This window comes from Salvelinus fontinalis, chromosome 29 (assembly GCF_029448725.1).
Source record: "Salvelinus fontinalis isolate EN_2023a chromosome 29, ASM2944872v1, whole genome shotgun sequence".
NCBI classification, from domain to species: Eukaryota; Metazoa; Chordata; class Actinopteri; order Salmoniformes; family Salmonidae; genus Salvelinus; species Salvelinus fontinalis.
Window position 1 is genome coordinate 43824970 of NC_074693.1, and position 24108 is coordinate 43849077.

Consider the following 24108-nt stretch of genomic DNA (forward strand, 5'->3'; position numbering starts at 1 on the left):
TCACTCTGTCATGCTGATTGAGTTCGAATAACAGACTGGAATTGTGCTTGGAATAATTGTTCTTCCTCTGTCAATCATGGTTAACGGCAAGGAAATGTGCCGCCATCATTGCTTTGCACAAAAAGGGATTCACAGGCAAGGATATTGCTGCCAGTAAGATTGCACCTAAATCAACCATTTATCGGATCATCAAGAACTTCAAGGAGAGCGGTTCAATTGTTGTGAAGAAGGCTTCAGGGCGCCCAAGAAAGTCCAGCAAGCGCCAGGACCGTCTCCTAAAGTTGATTCAGTTGTGGGATTGGGGCACCACCAGTACAGAGCTTGTTCAGGAATGGCAGCAGGCAGGTGTGAGTGCATCTGCCCGCACAGTGAGGCGAAGACTTTTGGAGGATGGCCTGGTGTCAAGAAGGGCAGCAAAGAAGCCATTTCTCTCCAGGAAAAACATCAGGGACAGACTGGTATTCTAAAAAAGGTACAGGGATTGGACAGCTGAGGACTGGGGTAAAGTCATTTTCTCTGATGAATCCCCCTTCCATTTGTTTGGGGCATCCAGGGAAAAAAGCTTGTCCGGAGAAGACAAGGTGAGCGCTACCATCAGTCCTGTGTCATGCAAACAGTAAAGTATCCTGAGACCATTCATGTGTGGGGTTGGTTCTCAGCCAAGGGAGTGGGCTCACTCACAATTTTGCCTAAGAACACAGCCATCAATAAAGAATGGTACCAACACATCATCCGAGAGCAACTTCTCCCAACCATCCAGGAACAGTTTGGTGACGAACAATGCCTTTTCCAGCATGATGGAGCACCCTGCCATAAGGCAAAAGTGATAACTAAGTGACTAGGGGAACAAAACATTTATATTTTGGGTCCATAGCCAGGAAACTCCCCAGACCTGAATATCCATTGAGAACATGTGGTCAATCCTCAAGAGGCAAGTGGACAAACAAAACCCCACAAATTCCGACCAACTCCAAGCATTGATTATGCAAGAATGGGCTGCCATCAGTCAGGATGTGGCCCAGAAGTTAATTGACAGCATGCCAGGGCGGATTGCAGAGGTCTTGAAAAAGAAGGGTCAACACTGCAAATTTTGACTCTTTGCATCAACTTCATGTAATTGTCAATAAAAGCCTTTGACACTTATGAAATGCTTGTAATATACTCAGTATTCCATAGTAATATCTGACAAATATATATAAAGACACTGAAGCAGCAAACTTTGTGAAAATGTATATTTGTTTCATTCTCAAAACTTTTGGCCACGACTGTAGGCTAAGGAGGAAAGCTTGTTTGGTCTTGATCATGGAATTGAACAGTTAACTCCGTTGGTCGGATTGGAGGCGGAGATTGCATGCACGGGGGAATAAAAAGAGTGTGTTCTCATGCAGAAGAGCCGTGCACAATGAGTGATAAAGAATAAACAGTACCTCAATCCACTACCAGCAAGGGTGAGTAATGCTAACTCAAACAGATCACAGAGACAATCAGTAATGTGGCAGGAGTTTTGGAGCCAGTATGAGACTGCTATTCACAACAATGATTCACTGTACAATAAAGAGAAGTTTACATACCTGAAAACGTATCTCACTGGACCAGCTGCAATGGTAGTAGAAGGATTGCTAATAGACAATAACTATAACTGACCCTCAAACCATCATGGTCACCTAATAATCCCCAGTTTACAATTGGCTCATTCATCCCCCTCCTCTCCCCTGTAACTATTCCCCAGGTCGTTGCTGCAAATGAGAACGTGTTCTCAGTCAACTTATCTGGTAAAATAACGGTAAAATAAATAAATAAATAAATGTTCGTGCAATCACTCTGCCCAAGAGCAGATTTGCCATCGGAATAGCTGTCGTTATAGCCGATTACTATCTCCGGCTTTGATTTTATTTGATACATGTGACCATATCATCGTAAAGTATGTTTTTTCAATATAGTTTTATTAGATTTTTGAAATTTATTCGGGACGTTAGGCGTGTTGCGTTGTGTGCCTTTGGTCAGAAAGGAGAGCTTCGAGCCACTTGGCCAGTGTGCTGGCTAATTGAAGAGGGAAAAACGATCTTCTAAATCCAAACAACGACTGTTCTGGACAAAGGACCCCTTGTCCAACATTCTGATGGAAGATCAGCAAAAGTAAGAAACATTTTATGATGCTATTTCATATATCTGTCAAACTGTATACTAGTAGTTTTGCGCCTCGGTTTTGGTCACTCTCTTGCTATAACATAAGCCTTATGTCGTAATGAATATATTTTTAGAATTCTAACACTGCGATTGCATTAAGAACTAGTGTTACTATCATTTCCTATACAACATGTATTTTTTTGTAATGTTTATGAATTGCTATTTGGTCAGAATAGGTGAGAGTCTAATAGAAATATCCGCACATTCTGGGAAATAGAAGCTACGTTAGCATAATGGATAACCACTGATTTCAGCTCTAAATATGCACATTTTCGAACAAAACATAAGTGTATGTATAACCTGATGTTATAGGACTGTCATCTGAGGAAGGTTTATGAAGGTTAGTGAAAATTGATATCTTTTGCTGGTTTATTCGCTAACGATAACGTGCCTATTGCTATCACTAACGTGCCTTGATGAATGAATGCGGTTGTCTGTAGGCTATTGTAGTAAGCTAATATAATGCTATATTGTGTTTTCGCTGTAAAACACTTAAAAAATCTGAAATATTGGCTGGATTCACAAGATGCTTGTCTTTCATTTCTGTACACGATGCATTTTTCAGAAATGTTTTATGATGAGTATTTAGGTATTCCACGTTGGTCTCTATATTTACTCTGGCTGCTTCGGTGCTATTTTTGACGGTAGCTGTGATGGTAGCTGCAATGTAAAACTGATTTATACCTCAAATATGCACATTTTTTGAACAAAACATAGATTTATTGTGTAACATGTTATAAGACTGTCATCTGAGGAAGTTGTTTCTTGGTTAGTTTGGTTGGTTCTTGGTTAGTTAGGTTGGCTTTGTGCATGCTACCTGTGCTGTGAAAAATGTCTGTCCTTTGTATTTGGTGGTGAGCTAACATAAATATACGTGCTGTTTTCGCTGTAAAACATTTAAAAAATCGGACATGTTGACTGGATTCACAAGATGTGTATCTTTCATTTGCTGTATTGGACTTGTTAATGTGTGAAAGTTAAATATTTCGAAAAAATATTTTTTGAATTTCGCGCTCTGCCTTTTTAGTGGAATGTGGGAGGAGTTCCGCTAGCGGAACGCCTGGGCGAGACAGGTTAACTATAGTCGTCAGAGGGGAGTAGATGATGAATGGAAAGTGTCTGAGATAGTCTGTTTCCTTCAGGAGGTTCAGAGCAGGGAGAGAGCAAACCTGATCATACAACCAACAGAAAGAGAGCAAACCTTAGAACAAGTCATGCTCCTCCAATGAAATGAAAACAAAAAGACCCAACATGTCATCTGCTGTGGCACTGCACACAGCCAGCCAGCCAGAAGGAACAAAACTGTCTCTTCTGTGACAGTGCAGACCGAAAATCTGAAAACTGCCCATACCACAATATTGCTGCACGCAAAGAGAAACTAGATGCTTTGTATGTTTAGGACAGAAACACGTAGCAAAATTAACTAAAGTCAAAGATGTGTAATGTCCAACATGTGGAAGGAAGCAGACATCACATTGCTGAGTGTACCGGTAAGAGGAGTGAGGTGCAACCCCTTACTGTTTCTGCAGATGCTGTTGTTTCCTCAGTTGTTCCCCATTCAGTGAAGATCAAACCAGATGGACAGAACAATGTGTTGCTACAAACTGCAAAGGCATGGGTAGAAGGCCCATTGGGCAGGAAGATAGCTTGTTACAGATATAATGGCGCCGACAGAGAGGGCTGCCTCGCTTTTAGGCCTTAGGAAACTTTGCAGTATTTAGTTTGTATGTATTATTTCAGACATTGTTAGCCCAGAAAATGTTGTGTTATTACATACAGCCGGGAAGAACTAATGGATATCAGAGTAACTTACCAGCATTACGACTAGGAATACGACTTACCCGAAGCGGATGCTTTGTTCGCACCACCCAGGGCGATTGAACTGATTCCAGAGGCCGACCCAAAACAACGCCAGCGGAGAAGAGGGATTCGGAGCGGTCTTCTGGTCAGACTTAGGAGGCTCGCACACCACCCATCACTTCGGAGTATATTACTTGCTAATGTTCAGTCCTTGGAAAACATAGTTGATGAGATCAGGGCAATGGTTTCTTTCCAGAGAGACATCAGAGATTGTAGCATACTCTGTTTCACAGAAACATGGCTCACTCGGGATATACTGCCAGAGTCGATCCAGCCATCTGGATTCTCAGTTCACCACGCGGACAAGAATAAAGCTCTCCAGGAAGAAGACTGGCGGGGTGTATGTTTCATGATTAACGATTCATGGTGTAATTGTAATAATATACAGGAACTCAAGTCCTTTTGAACAAAAGGCTTAGAATACCTCACAATCAAATGCCGACCTTATTATCTCCCAAGAGAATTCTCTTTGGTTTTTGTAACAGCCGTGTATATCCCCCCTCAAGCCGATTCCACGACTGCCTTCACTGGACTTTATGCAAACCATATATCCTGACCCTGCATTTATTGTAGCTGGGGACTTTAACAAAAGCAAATTTGAGGAAAAGTATACCTAAATTCTATCAGCATATTGATTGTAGTATTCGCGCTGGAAAAACACTCCGGGATGCATACAAGGCCCTCCTCCACCCTCCTTTCGGCAAATCTGACCAGGACTCCTCCCTTCCTATAGGCAGAAACTCAAACAGGAAGAACCCACCTTACATGTCATCCTAGACCCACGTCAATTTGCTTACCACCCCAATAGGTCCACAGACAATGCAATCGCCACCACACTGCACACTGCCGTATCCCATCTGGACAAGAGGAAAACCTATGTAAGAATGCTGTTCATTGACTATAGCTCAGCATTAAACACCATAGTACCCTCCAAGCTCATCATTTAGCTCCTCCACAGGTGGTGAAGGTAGGAAACAACACCTCCACTTCACTGATCATCTACTCTGGGGCCTCACGGGCGCATGCTCAGCCACCTCCTGTACTCCCTGTTCACAACATTAGTAGGCTTGATTACCAACAACGATGAGACAGCCTACAGGGAGAAGGTGAGGGCCCTGGGAGTGTGGTGTCAGGAAAATAACCTCACTCAACACCAACAAAATAAAGGAGATTATCGTGGACTTCAGGAAACAGTAGAGGGAGCAGCCCCCTATCCACATCGACAGGACAGCAGTGGAGGTGAAAAGTTCTGAAATGGTCCACCCACACATACAGTGTGGTGAAGAAGGTGCAACAGCACCTCTTAAACCTCAGGAGCCTGAAGAAATGTGTCCTGTCACCCAAAACCCTCACAAACTTTTACAGGTGCACAATTGAGAGCATCCTGTCGGGCTGCATCACCGCCTGCTCTGCCCACAACCGCTGGGCTCTCCAGATGGTGGTGCGGTCTACACAACGCATCACAGGGGGCAAATTACCCTGCAGGACACCTACAGCACCCGATGTCACAGGAAGGCCAAAAAGATCATCAAGGACAACAACAATCCGAGCCACTGCCTGTTCACCCCGCTGTCACCAAGAAGATGAGGTCAGTACAGGTGCATCAAAGCTGGGACCGAGAGACTGAAAAACAACTTCTATCTCAAGGCCCTCAGGCTGCTAAACAGCCATCACTAGCACAGAGAGGCTGCTGCCTACATACAGTGGGGCAAAAAAGTATTTAGTCAGCCACCAATTGTACAAGTTCTCCCACTTAAAAAGATGAGAGAGGCCTGTAATTTTCATCATAGGTACACTTCAACTATGACAAAATGAGAAAAAAAATCCAGAATATCACATTGTAGGATTTTTTATGAATTTATTTGCAAATTATGGTGGAAAATAAGTATTTGGTCACCTACAAACAAGCAAGATTTCTGGCTCTCACAGACCTGTAACTTCTTCTTTAAGAGGCTCCTCTGTCCTCCACTCGTTACCTGTATTAATGGCACCTGTTTGAACTTGTTATCAGTATAAAAGACATCTGTCCACAAGCTCAAACAGTCACACTCCAAACTCCACTATGGCCAAGACCAAAGAGCTGTCAAAGGACACCAGAAACAAAATTGTAGACCTGCACCAGGCTGGGAAGACTGAATCTGCAATAGGTAAGCAGCTTGGTTTGAAGAAATCAACTGTGGGAGCAATTATTAGGAAATGGAAGACATACAAGACCACTGATAATCTCCCTCGATCTGGGGCTCCACGCAAGATCTCACCCTGTGGGGTCAAAATGATCACAAGAACGGTGAGCAAAAATCCCAGAACCACACGGGGGGACCTAGTGAATGACCTGCAGAGAGCTGGGACCAAAGTAACAAAGCCTACCATCAGTAACACACTACGCCGCCAGGGACTCAAATCCTGCAGTGCCAGACGTGTCCCCCTGCTTAAGCCAGTACATGTCCAGGCCCGTCTGAAGTTTGCTAGAGAGCATTTGGATGATCCAGAAGAGGATTGGGAGAATGTAATATGGTCAGATGAAACCAAAATAGAACTTTTTGGTAAAAACTCAACTCGTCGTGTTTGGAGGACAAAGAATGCTGAGTTGCATCCAAAGAACACCATACCTACTGTGAAGCATAGGGGTGGAAACATCATGTTTGGGGCTGTTTTTCTGCAAAGGGACCAGGACGACTGATCCGTGTAAAGGAAAGAATGAATGGGGCCATGTATCGTGAGATTGAGTGAAAACCTCCTTCCATCAGCAAGGGCATTGAAGATGAAACGTGGCTGGGTCTTTCAGCATGACAATGATCCCAAACACACCGTCCGGGCAACGAAGGAGTGGCTTCGTAAGAAGCATTTCAAGGTCCTGGAGTGGCCTAGCCAGTCTCCAGATCTCAACCCCATAGAAAATCTTTGGAGGGAGTTGAAAGTCCGTGTTGCCCAGCAACAGCCCCAAAACATCACTGCTCTAGAGGAGATTTGCATGTAGGAATGGGCCAAAATACCAGCAACAGTGTGTGAAAACCTTACAGAAAACGTTTGACCTCTGTCATTGCCAACAAAGGGTATATAACAAAGTATTGAGATAAACTTTTGTTATTGACCAAATACTCATTTTCCACCATAATTTGCAAATAAATTCATTAAAAATTCTACAATGTGATTTCTGGAATTTTTTTTCTCATTTTGTCTGTCATAGTTGAAGTGTACCTATGATGAAAATTACAGGCCTCTCATCTTTTTAAGTGGGAGAACTTGCACAATTGGTGGCTGACTAAATACTTTTTTGCCCCACTGTACACATACTTGAAATCATTGGCCACTTTAATAAATGGAACACTAGTCACTTTTAATAATGTCTATATAACTTGCATTACTCATCTCATATGTATATTCTGTATTCTATACTATCTACTGTATTTTAGTCTATGCCGCTCTGACATTGCTCGTCCATAAATGTATATATTCTTAATTCCATTCCTTTACATAGAGTTATGTGTATTAGGTATTTGTTGTGAAATTGTTAGATATTACTTGTTAGATATTGCTGCACTGTCGGAACTAGAAGCACAAGCATTTCACTACACGCGCAATAATATCTGCTAAACACATGTATGTGACCAATAAAATTTGATTTGATGGAGGCAGTCAGAGAAGCTTCGTACATGAAAACCTTGTGAAGGGCCTGAAGCTACCAGTAATCAGACAAGAGGCACTCACTCTTCACACGTTTGGTTCCTCTGCTCCAACAACGTCCCAACGCAACACAGTGAAATTCATCTTGGAGAATGTCTGGGACAAACAGCAGAGAATTGAAATAGAGGTGTGAAGAAGGTTCCTGATGAGCAGATTCAACATGAGCTCAATAGAAAGGGACTGCAGCTCTTAGACTTTCCAGGATATGACAATGATCCTGAACTCTATCCTGACAGGAGCAAACTACTACTGGCAGATAGTATCAGGCCGAGTGGAGCGACTGACGGAGACGCTGGTTGCTTTAGAGAGCACATTTGGATGGTCGGTGCAGGGACCAGTGTCCATGTCAAGTGTCGCCGAGGCAACATGAATGTTCATCCCATTTGATGAAGACACACCAGTCTCCAAACAACTGCATACATTCTGGAAGCTTTAGTCTCTGTGTATCACAAGCGAGAAAACACAGAACCCAGAGGAAAAAGAGGCTCTACAGAGGTTTGAGAGAACAACCACCTTCAAAGATGGACGATACCATGTGGAGTCTTGGAAATGAGAAATGCCAGAACTCCAAGACAACTATAGAATTTCCAAGAAACGGTCTGAAGAAGAGACTGAAGAAGGATGTGACATTGTACAGCAGATGCAATGAAGTAGTAGAAGACTGCTTACAACAGGATATGGCAGAGGGCGTGCCCAAGGACAATGCATCAAGCGCAGACAATGGAAATACTACTTACCTCACTGTCTGCTCACAGGAACAAACCTGAATCCGGATCTGCTCAGCGTTCTGATGAAGTTCAGACTACACGAGATTGCATTCATGGCAGACATCAAGAAGGCTTTCCTGCAGATATCCCTAGCAGAGAAAGACAAAGACGCCATGAGATTCCTGTGGCTCACAGGCCCACTAATGGGAGAAAATGAAGAGGAGCTGCGCGTGCTGAGGATGAACAGAGTGGTATTTTTAGCTTCCCCAAGTCCCTTCCTGTGTGTCAATATGTCATTGCAACCTTAAAGGTCTTCAATGATGTCACCATTGCCCTTGATTCTAAGCAATATTGTGCTGCGATTTTAATTGTCTTGACCAAAGCTTTTGATTCGGTATACCATTCCATTCGTGTGGGCCGGCTAAGGAGTATTGGTGTCTCTGAGGGGTCTTTGGCCTGGTTTGCTAACTACCTCTCTCAAAGAGTGCAGTGTATAAAGTCAGAAAATCTGCTGTCTCAGCATGTCACCAAGGGAGTACCCCAAGGCTCAATCCTAGGCCAGACGCTGTTCTCAATTTACATCAACAACAGAGCTCAGACAGTAGAAAGCTCTCTCATCCATTTATATGCAGATGATACAATCTTATACTCAGCTGGCCCCTCCCCGGATTTTGTGCAAAATGCTCTACACAAAAGATTTATTTGTGTGCAACAAGCTTTCTCTACCCATAACCTTGTTTTGAACACCTCCAAAACAAAGGTCATGTGGTTTGGTAAAAATAATGCCCCTCTTCCCACAGGTGTTATTAATACCTCTGAGGGTTTAGAGGTTGAAGTAGTCACCTCACACAAGTACTTGGGAGTATGGCTATGTCCTTCTCTCAGCACATGTCAAAGCTACAGCTAAAGTTAAATCTAGACTTGGTTTCCTCTATTGTAATCGCTCCTCTTTCACCCCAGCTGCCAAACTAACCCTGATTCAGATGACCATCCTACCCATGCTAGATTACGGAGACATAATTTATAGATCTGCAGGTAAGGTTGTTCTCGAGGGGCTAGCCATTCTTTGCCACCAATGCTCCTTATATGACACATCACTGCACTCTACTCCTCTGTAAACTGGTCATCTCTGTATACCTGTCGCAAGACCAACTGGTTGATGCTTATTTATAAAACCCTCTTAGTCCTTATTCCCCCATCTGAGACACCTGCTGCAGCCCTCATCCTCCACATACAATACCCGTTCTGCCAGTCACATTCTGTTAAAGGTCCACAAAGCACACACATCCCTGGGTTACTCCTCTTTTCAGTTCGCTGCAGCTAGCAACGGGAACGAGCTGCAACAAACATTCAAACCGAACAGTTTTATCTCAATCTCTTCATTCAAAGACTCACTCAAGGACACTTACTATCAGTTGTGGCTGCTTTGTGTGATGTATTGTTGTCTCTACCTTCTTGCCTTTGTGCTGTTGACTGTGCCCAATAATGTTTGTACCATGTTTTGTGCTGCTACCATGTTTTCGTTAAGTTGTGTTGCTACCATGCTGTGTTGTCATGTGTTGCTGCCTTGCTACAGTATGTTGTTGTCTTAGGTCTCTCTCTATGTGTTGTGCTCTCTCTTGTGATGCGTGTTTTGTCCAATGTTAATTTATTTATTTTAATCCCAGGCCCCCGTCCCCGCAAGAGGCCTTTTGGTAGGCTGTCATTTTAAATAGGATTTTTTTCTTAACCTGTTGGGGATGGGGGCGCTGTTTAGACTATTTATGCTAATGTGGCAAATTTTTTAAACGGCTTCCCACAAAATCCTTGATCGTACAATATGCATATTATTATTATTATTGGATAGAAAACAGTCTATAGTTTCTATAGGAGTTGAAATTTTGTCTCTAAGTGGAACAGAGCCCATTCTACAGCAATTTCCCTGACATGGAGTCAGATTTGAGAAATGTTGGCCACTTTTCTGAAGTCAGTTAAAAGGGCACTGTCGTTGCTATGACTACACGGACACTTCTTACGTCTTCCCCTGGATGCCTTTACGTGATGACGATTCCAACGGGGTCGATTGCTCGTTCACAGGCCCTACAAATGAAAAAAACCTTTAGCTAGCAAGTCTTTTCTTGCTGCGTAACGCGCGTGGAAGACACCGACCCTCTCCTGTTCCAAGCGTTAGTTTAGCCTGTTATATTTCTCCGGTCATCTTTTCACTCGTTATAGGAGTTACAAACATCATGAAGTAGTTAATTTAAAGCGTTTTATAGCAATTTATATCCGTTTAGTGCGATTTTGGGACATTTATTTTTGCAACGATGTGAAAAGTTGGGCACGCTTTTCAGTTCATCCCGAACGCAGTTGACATTTCCACATGGCAAGAGGACAGCTTTCCACCAAAAGACGATTTCTCCCAAGAAAGGATCCTTTGCCCAAGATACTGATGGAAGAACAGCTCAAGGTAGGACATTTTTATTATGATAAATCGTGTTTCTGTCGAAACATTTTAGTGGCTTAGGACGCCATGTTTTTTGACGTAGCTTCGCTTGGCGCAAACTGTATTGAAAAGTAAGGATAAATTAAAAAATGTAATAACGCAATTGTATTAAGAATTAAATTGTCTATCAATCCCTGTCCACCCTATATTTTTTAGTCACGTTTATGAGTATTTATGTATAAGAGTAGATCACTGTCTAAGTGGCGCAAGGACAAATTCTGACCAGCTGAGTTACATTTCACATTGTCTAACCATGATTTTGGTGGCTAAATATAAACATTTTCGATCAAACTGTATATGCATGTTGTAATGTGATGTTACAGGAGTGTCATCGGAAGAATTCTGAGAAGGTTAGTGAAAAAATTAATATCTTTTGGCGATGTTGACTTTTATCGCTCACTTTGGCTAGAATCAATGCTGGGCTGCTAATTGCTATGTGCTAAGCTAATATAACGATTTATTGTGTTTTCGCTGTAAGACACTTAGAAAATCTGAAATATTGTCTGTATTCACAGGATCTGTGTCTTTCGATTCGTGTATGCTGTGTATTTTTACGAAATGTTTGATGATTAGTAGTTAGGTAAACACGTTGCTCATTGTAATTATTCTAGTCCATTTGTGATGGTGGGTGCAATTGTAAACTATGAAGTCTACCTGAAATATGCACTTTTTTCTAACAAAACCTATCCCATACCATAAATATGTTATCAGACTGTCATCTAATGAGTTTTTTTGTTGGTTAGGGGCTATAAATATCTTAGTTTAGCCGAATTGGTGATGGCTACTGGTGTTGGTGGACAAATAAAAGATGGTGGATTATGCTAATGTGTTTTTAGGTAATAGATGTACATCTTTACATATTGTGTCTTCCCTGTAAAACATTTTAAAAATCGGAAATGTTGACTGGATTCACAAGATCTGTGTCTTTCATTAGCTGTATTGGACTTTAATGTGTGAAAGTTAAATATTTTAAAAATATATTTTTTTTGAATTTCGCGGCACTGGTTTTTCAGTGGGGGGGGGGGGGGGGGGTGCCGCTAGCGCCACGCTGATCCTAGACAGGTTAACTGACTTGCCTTGCTCACAGCTACAATCAGGAAGCACCTGAAAGAATATGAAACAGAACAGCCAGAAGTTGTAGAGACATTGAGAGAGTCACTTTATGTAGATTACTTCTTTGCAAGTTCACGTGATGTTGAAGAGGCTTACTTTATGACAACAACTGCAAAGTGAATTCTGTCAACTGCAGGCATGGACCTCTGCAAGTGGATGACCAACTCTTCCTAGCTGAAAACAAAATGGGAGGAGAGTACGACAACTGACCACCCGTTGGCACTAGAAACACAAGGTTTAGTGTGGAGACCGGGAACAAATGACTTTGTGTTTGACCTCAGGCCGCTACTGAGCATTCTAAAGCAAAAGGAAAACACAAAGAGAAGTTTTCTGCAGTTGTCTGCACGCATCTTTGACCCTCTTGGATTGCAAGCATTTCGCTACACCACAAGCATTTTGCTACACCCACAATAACATCTACAAATCACGTGTATTTGACCAATAAAATGTGATTTGATTTGACCCCCTTCACCATCAGGATCAAGTGCATGTTCCAGGAAATGTGGGAGAGGGGACTCAGCTGGGACGAAGAGTTACCACCTGATCTGACACTAGAATTGCAACAGTGGTGTTCAGAACTACCCAAGCTACATCAGCTCGCCATACCAAGGTGGTACAGAACAGACATACAGCCACAGAACAGCCACACACTGAAACCTCACATGTTCTGTGACGCAAGTGAAAGGGCTTACAGTGCAGTAGCATCCAAGTCCAGGGTAGCCCCACTAAGGAAAATAACACTGCCACGCCCGGATCTCATGGGAGCTGTGATTGGAGCGAGACTAGCAAACAACCTGATGACCACACTGAAAATGGAACAAAAACAGATCAAAATGTGGACAGACTCGATAATCGTGCAGCATTGGATTTGCAGCTCGGCTCAGAAATGGAAACTGAAATGAGTGTTCAGAGTGACTGCCTGGATAAAGAGATTCATAGCCAATGCTCGTACAAACAAAAAGATGCAAGGTGAACTGACTGCTGATGAGCTGTTTGAGGCAAAAAAGTACTGGATCAAGGTAACACAACAACAGTTTCAGTCAGGAGATCAACTACTGAAGGCAGGAAAAAGACTAAACAATGTTTCTAAAATCAGATAACTGAAACCGTTTCTGGACGAACTCGAACTACTCAGTGTAGGACCAACTTCACATTCAGAGAGGAGCACGCATGGCTTCTGCCCAACAAGCACAGATACTCAGAAATGCTGAGTACCATGAGAAGATGACGCATTCTGGAATAAGAGACACTCTAGTACACATCAGAGAGTTTTGCTGGATCTTGCGTGCTAGGCAGCTCGTCAAGAGCACAGTGGCAAGATGTATAGTTTGCAAGAGATTTATGGCAAGATCAAAACAGCAGGTCACTGCACCTTTACCAAAAATGAAGAATAACTGAATCCTCACCATTCGAAGTCACAGGTGTGGATTTTGCAGGGCCGCTCTATGCGAATGAAAATGGTTCCTTGAAGAAGTCATACATTGCACTGTTCACTTGGGCTGTAACCAGAGCAGTGAATTTGTAACTTGTCTCAGATCAGTCAACAGAGACATTCCTGTTAGCTCAGAAAAGATTCATCTCAAAGAGAGGATTATGCAAGGTAAACTATTCGGACAATGCAAAAACATTCAAGAGAGCTGATCAGGACTTAAACTCTGTGGAAGGAAATCAACGAGCCCCAACTCTTGGCATTCTTCTCAGAAAGGGGCATCACCTGGAGGTTCATCACCGAGCGAGCAGCCAGGTGGGGCGGATTCTGGGAAAGACTCATCAGGTCAGTGAAAAAATGCCTGAGAAAGGTTCTTGGGAGAGCTTCACTCAACTTTGAAGAGATGTGCACAGTCTTGACAGAGGTTGAAGCTATCCTAAATTCTATGCCTCTGACCTTCGTGCACAATGAAGTGGATGAACCACAACCCCTGACACCAGCACACTTCCTGGTGGGTAAAATACTAACCTCTTTGCCGCCCGAGCCGTATCCGGCTGATACTCAGCACCCAACGCTCAACAAGGAGGAAACGGCATGCAGATGGAAGTAAAGGCAGAGACTTGTGACCAGCTGCAGGAACAGCTGGCGAAGAGACTACTTACTGGTTCTAAAGTCAGCACACCGCTGTGACACACCACAGCCCACCCCACTGAAAGTGGGTGACGTTGCACTCATCGGAGAAGATAACACACCCAGACAAACTTGGAAACTACGGAAGATTGAGGAACTGTTTCCAGGTCGAGATGGCCTAGTTAGGTCATGTTCAGTTCGTACTGCCACGGGGACTTTGTTGAGAAGACCTGTTCAGTTGATTTACTGCTTAGAGATTTAGATGAACACGGTAGTTCATCGGGGCGAAGACATTATAACTTTAAAGGGTAATAGAGTTAATGTTTTCAGTTAATTTATTGATCTGTATCTAAAGATATTTTATTTTAAATATGTCAGAGTAATTGTATTAGAATTCATGTGATGGAGACTGAGAGAACTATGTACATATTTCCATTGCATTGGTTAGTATTAACAGGAAATAAGAAAACGAAGTACAAGTGATTATCCTGGCTTTCACTTGCAACTTTCTTTTGTTTTGTAGAATCTAAAGTAGTAAAATGTAATGTGTACAAGTATTATTACTAAAAATCAGCTTCCCGAGTCATTACAACCAACGTCCCGAGTCAATTCTTTGAAGATAGTTATTCTACACCAGTGCTTCCCAAACTTTTTATAGTCCCGTATCCCTTCAAAAATTCAACATCCAGATGTGTACAAGCTCTAACCCTATTGCTAGAGGGGGATGTTATACGTGTTATATGATACATTTATTAAACATAAGAATGAGTGTGAGTTTGTCACAACCTGGCTCGTGGGAAGTGAAAATAGCTCTTATTGGACCAGAGCACACATAATAATAATCAATAATTTTCCTCTTTATTGAGCCATCTCACATATAAAACCTTATTTGTTCATCCAAAAATGGTGAATAACACACCACAGGTTAATGAGAAGGGTGTGCTTGAAAGGATGCACATAACTCTGCAATATTGGGTTGCATTGGAGAGAGTCTGTCTTAAATAATTTTCCACACACAGTCTGTGCCTGTATTTAGTTTTCATGCTAGTGAGGGCCGAGAATCCACTCTCACATAGGTATGTGGTTGCAAAGGGAATCAGTGTCTTAACAGCACGATTTGCCAAGTCAAGAAACTCTCAGCACAGCCCAATTCAGAAATCTGGCAGTGGCTTCTGATTTAAATTCAATTTTCACAGAACCGCTTGTTGCAATTTTGCTTTTGTTCAGACATCGGTAAGTGGACTGGAGGCAGGGCATGAAATAGATAATGAATCCAGTTGTTTGTGTCGTCCGTTTTGGGAAAGTACATGCGTAAATGCGCACCCAGCTCACTCAGGTGCTTCGCTATATCACATTTGACATTGTCCGTAAACTTGCGGATGATGATGGAGATGATGGAGATGTTAATGCAGATAGAAAAGAGCTCCAATTTCTTAATCATAGCTTCAATTTTGTCCCGCACATCGAATATAGTTGCGGAGAGTCCCTGTAATCCTTGATTCAAATCATTCAGGCGAGAAAAAACATCACCCAGATAGGCCAGTCGTGTGAGAAACTCTTCATCATGCAAGCATTCAGACAATTGAAAATGATGGTCAGTAAAGAAAACTTAAGCTCGTCTCTCAATTTAAAAAAATGTGTCAATACTTTGCCCCCTGATAACCAGCGCAATTCTGTATGTTGTAAAAGTGTTACATGGTCGCTGCCCATATCATTGCATAATGCAGAAAATACACGAGAGTTCAGGGGCCTTGCTTTAACAAAGATATCCATTTTCACTATAGTGTCCAAAATGTCTTTCAAGCTGTCAGGCATTTCCTTGGCAAGAGCCTCTCGGTGGACACTGCAGTGTACCCAAGTGGCGTCGGGTGCAACTGCATGCACGTGCGTTACCACTCCACTATGTCTTCCTGTCATGGCTTTTGCACCATCAGTACAGATACCAACACATCTTGACCACCAAAGTCCATTTGATGTAACAAAGCTGTCCAGTACTTTACAAATATCCTTTCCTGTTGTCTGGTTTGCAGAAGAGGATGTCCTTCTTAATTGACCCCCCATAAACATAACAGACACATACCAGGAGCTGTGCCAGGCCCGCCATGTCTGTTGACTCATCCAGCTGTAACTCATATAATTCACTGGCTTGTATGCAAAGCAGCAATTGTTTCAAAACATCTCCTGCCATGTCACTGAAAGAAAGAAAGAAATAATATAAAAAAGTGGGATGATGACTCCAAATTTCTTTGTGCTTTTTTGTAATTGTCAATTTCTGGATGGCAACTGTCTTCAGATTGAAAGTGGAGATGTAACACGTTACACATTTACACAAAGAGAGTGTTGAGCAAATCTTGAATTACTATTGCATCATACAGGCAATATCTGTGCGCACAAGTTAATTTGTGATCTTTCACTGAAGCGATTTTCTGAAACCAATTATTACTATGCTTTTTTCTGTTTTCTTTTCACAAACATATATTCTTGCAATAAGGCTCTAGACTATGGTTTCAAAGCTACCGGTAATTAGCCAAAGTTACTTGGATCTTCAGTAATTTAGGTAATTAACAGAAAATAACTTTTGTAATTTATACTTGAATAACTTTTTAAATGTTTTATTGGTAGATTTTTTTTATATCTGTGTCCATATTGTCCGGGAGTTTCTAATAGATAGACCATATGGTTCAAGAGAAAATAGCGTAATTAATGAAAAAAGCATCTTATCAACTATGGCATTATTTTCAATTAACTATGCAACTTTTCCAACTATTTACTTTTTCACAACTGCCACCAGTTTGATGCCAATCTCCCTCACCGCTGCAACAGTATCTATTTTTAAATGATAAGGCCCATCTCAGCTGGTTCATTCATCATTCATGGTGTGAACAACGGTGTAGCTACCCAACAAAGATGTAAATAGGCCTTTAAAGAAGTAATTTATTCTTAAACTAGAAAGCCAGTGATTGTTAGTCAAGTTGATTAAGCACAAAACGTTTCGAAAGACATTTTGCTAAATGTTTTATCACAGAACATAAAGCACAACGTGACAAAATGTACATTATATTACGTCAGTTAATTGTATTGTCATATGTTGAGCTGAGAGTTTAGGGGGGGGAGCGAGTCAGACTACTTTCTAAAGGCCGGCGTCTCGTTCTGTTGTCACAACACACTGGGATATTAAAGCTATTTATCTTGCCGCCCCACCATTGCAGAGGCAGCTTGAAGGGGCTCTGATGCATGCTTAATACTCTAATCACACTCTCTCTCTCTCTTCAAGACCCCCTCCTCGCTCCCCTAATCTCTCACAAACACACACACAACCTGCTTCGGTTGACCTCTACAGGGCCATTTTTATTTTCAGTTGGCGATGGCTTGCTCTGCTCTGAGGGATAGTCAGTGTCTGGACCAGAGTGTGTGTCTACGTGTTTAACTATACTTGTGGGGACCAGAAGCCCCTACAAGAATAGTAAACAAACAAGGTCAAATGCTATTTCTAATGGGTTTAGGGTTAGAATTAGGTTTAGGGTTAGGAGTTTTAGGGTTAGGAGCTAAGATTAGTTTTAGGGTTTGGTTTAAGGTTAAGGTTAGGGATTATGGCTAGGGATTAAGGAAATTAAGATTTTGAATTGGTACTGAATTGTGTGTCCCCATAAGGTCAGTTAAGGTCAGTTGTTGATCCAAGATGGCGTAACAGTGCAGACGTGGTTTGTAGTCCTCTCGTTTACTTTTTGTGTTTTTCCAATTTTAAATTAAATATACCTATCGATAACCTGACTTACTCAATGTGACACGGATTCGCTATTTTTTTTTGACCTTATAGCCAAAACTTGCGTCAGAGGCTAGCCAGCTACTTAGCTACTAGCTATTTAGTAATTGTTAGCCACTGCTAGCGACCTTTACCCTCTGCTCAGGCACCAGCTGTTTTTTAGCCTGGATAATACCTGCCAGCCTCGGACTGTTTTTCTCCACTACAATGCCGGATTCCTGCCGTATACCCTGGACCATTGATCATCACAGCTAGCTAGCTGCCACTGAGTGACCCATCCCCGAAGCTAGCCCTGAGCCAGGCGCATCTCCCGGCTAGCAAACGTGATTACCACGACTACAATACCTTTTTTCGCCATCTGGCCCGGTCCCTCCGTCGACACGGCGCCCCGCCGTACCACCACGACTGGTCCGCAGACGTAATTCCATCAGCTGTGCTTTCAACCGGCCTTTGCCGGACGTCGGAGCAGATGCTTCTTCTTACTGCTAACATTAAACGTTGTGTCTCCCGCGTGCTAGCGTAGCAACGACTACCCCGCGGCTTCCCATCTATTGCTGTACACTGGACCCTATGATCACTTGGCTACATAGCTGATGCCTACTGGACTGTTCATTTATCACAGTACTCCACTTTGTTTACCTTTGTTTATCTGTTGGACCTATCCCCGAACTCAGGCCCTGTGTGTAGTTAACCGACCCTCTCTGCCCATTCATCGCCCTTTTACCTGTTGTTGTTGTCTTAGCTGATTAGCTGTTGTTGTCTTACCAGTTGTTGTCTTAGCTAGCTCTCCCAATCAACACCTGTGATTGCTTTATGCCTCTCTCAGATGTCAATATGCCTTGTATACTGTTGTTTAGGATAATTATCATTGTTTTAGTTTACTGGGGAGCCCCTAGTCCCACTGTACATGCCTTAGATACCTCCTTTGTCCCACCTCCCACACATGCGGTGACCTCACCCAGTATAACCAGCGTGTCCAGAGATGCAACCTTTCTTATCATCACTCAGTGCCTGGGCTTACCTCCACTGTATCCGCACCCCACCATACCCCTGTCTGCACATTATGCCCTGAATCTGCTCTACCACGCCCAGAAATCTGCTCCTAATATTCTCTGTACCCAACGCACTAGACGACCAGTTTTGCTAGCCATTAGCCATACCCTCATCCTACTCCTCCTCTGTTCCTCGGGTGATGTGGAGGCTTACCCAGGCCCTGCGTGTCCCCAGGCACTCTCATTTGTTGACTTCAGTAATCAAAAAGCCTTGGTTTCATGCATGTTAACATCAGAAGCCTCCTCCCTAAGTTTGTTTTACTTACTGCTTTAGCACACTCCGCCAAGCCTGATGTCCTTGCCGTGTCTGAATCGTGGCTTAGGAAGGCCACCAAAAATTCGGAGATTTCCATACCCAACTACAACATTTTCCATCAAGATAGAACTGCCAAAGGGGGAGGAGTTGCAATCTACTGCAAATATAGCTTGTAAAGTTCTGTCATACTTTCCAGGTCTATGCCCAAACAGTTCAAGCTTCTAATTTTAAAAATGTATCTCTCCAGAAATAAGTCTCTCACTGTTGCCGCCTGTTATAGACCACCTTCTGCCCCCAGCTGTGCCCTGATCACCATATGTAAATTGATTGCCCCCCATCTATCTTCAGAGTTCGTACTGTTAGTTGACCTAAACTGGGATATGTCATAAGGTGAATGCACCAATTTGTAAGTCGCTCTGGATAAGAGCGTCTGCTAAATGACTTAAATGTAAATGTAAATGTGATATGCTTAACACCCCAGCAGTCCTACAATCTAAGCTAGATGCCCTCAACCTCACACAAATTTTCAAGGTACAACCCTACATCTGTGAACATTGGTACCCTCATAGATATTATCCTGACCAACTTGCCCTCCAAATACACCTTTGCTGTTTTCAATCAGGATCTCAGTGATCACAGCATCATTGCCTGCATCCACTATGGGTCCGCGGTCAAATGACCACCCCTCATCACTGTCAAACGCTCCCTATAACACTTCTGCAGGCCTTTCTAATCGACCTGGACCGGGTATCCTGGAAGGATTTTGACTTCATCCCGTCAGTCGAGGATGCCTGCTCGTTCTTTAAAAGTAATTTCCTCACCATCTTAAATAAGCATGCCCCTTTCAAAAAATGTAGAACTAAGAATAGATATAGCCCTTGGTTCCCTCCATACCTGACTGCCCTTGACCAGCACAAAAACATCCTGTGGCGGACTGCAATAGTATCGAATATTCCCTGCGATATGTAACTGTTCAGGAAAGTCAGGAACCAATACACACAGTCAATCAGGAAAGCAAAGGCTAGCTTTTTCAAACAGAAATGTGCATCCTGTAGCTCTAACTCCAAAATGTTTTGGGACACTAAAGTCCATGGAGAATAAGAGCACCTCCACCCAGCTGCCCACTGCACTTATGCTAGGCACCACGGTCACCACCGATAAATCCATGATAATCGAAAGCTTCAATAAGCATAGATGTCATGAAAGAGCTGCAAAACCTGGACCCATACAAATCAGATGGGGTAGACAATCTGGACCCTCTCTTTCTAAAATTATCCGCCACAACTGTTGCAAACCCTATTACCAGTCTGTTCAACCTCTCTTTCGTATCGTACGAGATCCCTAAAGATTGGAAAGCTGCTGCGGTCATCCCTCTCTTCAAAGGGGGTGACACTCTAGACCCAAACTGTTATAGACCTTTATCCATCCTGCCTTGCCTTTCTAAAGTCTTTGAAAGCCAAGTTAATAAACAGATCACTGACCATTGAGGCCCACCGTACCTTCTCCGCTGTGCAATCCGGTTTCCGAGCTGGTCATGTGGGCACCTCAGCCACGCTCAAGGTACTAAACGATGTCATAAACGCCATCGATAAAAGACAGTACTGTGCAGCCGTCTTCATAGACCTGGCCAAGGCTTTCGACTCTGTCAATCACCGTATTCTTATCGGCAGACTCAATAGCCTCGGTTTCTCAAATGATTGCCTCGCCTGGTTCACCAACTACTTCGCAGACAGAGTTCAGTGTGTCAAATCGGAGGGCCTGTTGTCCGGACCTTTGGCAGTCTCTATGAGGTCACCACAGGGTTAAATTCTCGGGCTGACTCTTTTCTCTGTATATATCAACGATGTCGCTCTTGCTGCGGGTGATTCCCTGATCCACCTCTACGCAGACGACACCATTCTGTATACATCTGGCCCTTCTTTGGACACTGTGTTAGCTAACCTCCAAACGAGCTTCAATGCCATACAACACTCCTTCCTTGGCCTCCAACTGCTCTTAAAGGCTAGCAGAACTAAATGCATGCTTTTCAACCGCTAGCTGCCCGCACCCGCCTGCACGACTAGCATCACTACTCTGAGCAGTTCTGACCTATGATACGTGGACAACTACAAATACCTAGGTGTCTGGCTAGACTGTTAACTCTCCTTCCAGACTCATATCAAACATCTCCAATCCAAAATCAAATCTAGAATAGGCTTTCTATACCGCAACAAAGCCTCCTTCACTCACGCCGCCAAACTTACCATAGGAAAACTGACCATCCTACCGATCCTCGAATTCAACGATATCATCTACAAAATAGCTTCCAATACTCTACTCAGCAAATTGGATGTAGTCTATCACAGTGCCATCCGTTTTGTTACCAAAGCTCCTTATACCACCCACCACTGCGACCTGTATGCTCTAGTTGACTGGCCCTCGCTACATATCCGTCGCCAGACCCACTGGCTCCAGGTCATCTATAAGTCTATGCTAGGTAAAGCTTCGCCTTAGCTCACTGGTCACGATAACAACACCCACCCGTAGCACGCGCCCCAGCAGGTATATCTCACTGGTCATCCTCAAAGCCAACACCTGCTTTGGATGCATTTCCTTCCAGTTCTCTGCTGCCAGTGACTGGAATGAATTGCAAAAATTGCTGAAGCTGGAGACTTACATTTCCCTCCCTCACTAACTTTAAACATCAGCTATCTGAGCAGCTAACCAATCGCTGCAGCTGTACATAGTCCATCTGTAAATAGTCCACCCAATCTACCTATCACATCCCCATATTGTTTTTATTTACTTTGCTGCTCTTTTGCACACCAGTATCACTACTTACACACCATCATCTGCTCATCATCATCTGCTCATCTTTCACTCCAGTGTTAATCTGCTAAATTGTAATTACTTTGATACTATTACCTATGTATTGCCTTGCCTCCCCATGCCATTTGCACACACTGTATATAGACTTTCTTTTTTTCTATTGTGTTATTGACTGTACGCTTGTTTATTCCATGTGTAACTCCCTGTGTTGTTGTTTCTGTCGCACTGCTTTGCGTTATCTTGGCCAGGTCGCAGTTGTAAATGAGAACTTGTTCTCAACTAGCTTACCAGGTTAAATAAAGGTGAAAATAAATAAAAATACATGTATGTGGAGGGGGGGGGGGGGGGGGGGGGGGGGGAATAGCCCAACAGACCCTGATTGAGGCCTAGTTAGATTCACACTACTGTAGTGTTATGACATGTGCATTCTTTTTGATGTGGCAATATTAAGTATCTATTTTCCAGATCGTTGATATTGAATCTAATATCCTTTTAAAATGAACGAACATCATTTTACAACGTATTCATTATTCAACAGCCTTACTTAAATGCACTACAAGTGGATGCATATCTGTGCATGTTTTGGAAAAATAGGATACACCTATTTTCTCAGACTAGGGATCATTTCAATGTATTCTCAAATGAAAACATTGTCGGTGTTTGATAATTTGTTAATTAAAATGCTTTCTTACATTTTACTTAAAGCCTGCCAGTGCAATGCGTTACTACTTCTCATACGCATGTATGAGCCTTTATTATTATAAGCCGCAAGTCATGACATGGTGCGGTAGGGGTACAGACCTACATCGCAGTGTCCTTTCCCTGACGTCACATAGCAGTTCTTTAAAGCCATTCTTGACAGTGTAATTTACCATAGAGCCCCTTTTATACCTGGTTCTAACATGCATCCTTTGTCCTGAACTTGTCCACATTCTGATTGATCACACATTTTTAGACAAATAAAAGATGCATTGATCAGATCTTCCTGAACATGTCCGGAGGTAGTCAAACACACATTTTGTCTTTATATATATCTTACAAGTGTAGACGGATATGGACAGTGAAACCATATTGTCTGGATATTTCTAAAATCATTGACAGGTGATGCTTTTGACGTATTATGGCATCAAAATGTGTCTTAAAATAAAACACATCTGTCAAATAACTTGCATACAGGGAGGGACCAGGATATCTGGTCACAATACACACAGTGGATGGAAAAGAGACACATTTTATGATCATGTAGATGCAATCAGAATGTGGATAAGATCAGGAGAAATGACATGTGAGTACCAGGTATAAACGAGGCTGATGTCAACTCTATCTCCCTGCAAGCCACGAAGACTTTGCTGGGGCTTTGCCTGGGCACACTGTCTATTTTGCTTCCATAGCCTGCGTCCTTAACAGCATTAGTTGCTTAGTATGCAACAAATGACAGATTGATGGATCAATTGGAGCTGCATTCTCATTTGAACTCGGTAGAAAAATATGGCTCTTATGAATCGATAGGCTTTAATGATTCATAGCTGAGGTGCAAGGCTGCCTGGTTATTACCTCCCTCCTTCCCTTCCTCCCAGCAGTGATTGTGAGAAACTGGTGGTCGCTTGCCAGTAGCAGTGCTCCTCCTGGTAAATCACACTGTTTACTGGGAAACACGCATCACTATATATCGTTTTAACCCTCACAACCAATGAAACTGCAGCAATTGGATCTGTTTGTCTGTTCCTCTTCCCGAAATGCTACTGTGAGATCCTATTCACTGCAACTCCAACACAAGCCACATTTCTCCACAAACACTGCCACACGCTATGATAACTATATTGCCTTTCTGTGCCTTTCTTGTTGCAACAATATTGTGCCACAGTGGAAAAATGCCTGCGTTCTCTCTGAAATCCAAACGAACGACACTCATTTGTGATGTGTGCACTTAATCTTGCCAACAAATTGGTAAGAAATGAAATGGTGCTCAGTAAAAAAGCTCCTCCAAACCTTTGATCACCGCAAATTCACATCCAACATTATTTATAATCCACTGAACTTGCCTTTGTGTGTGGTGTGCTGGCAAATGCGTATAAACTCAGCAAAAAAAGAAACGTCCTCTCACTGTCAATTGCGTTTATTTAAAAAAAAAACG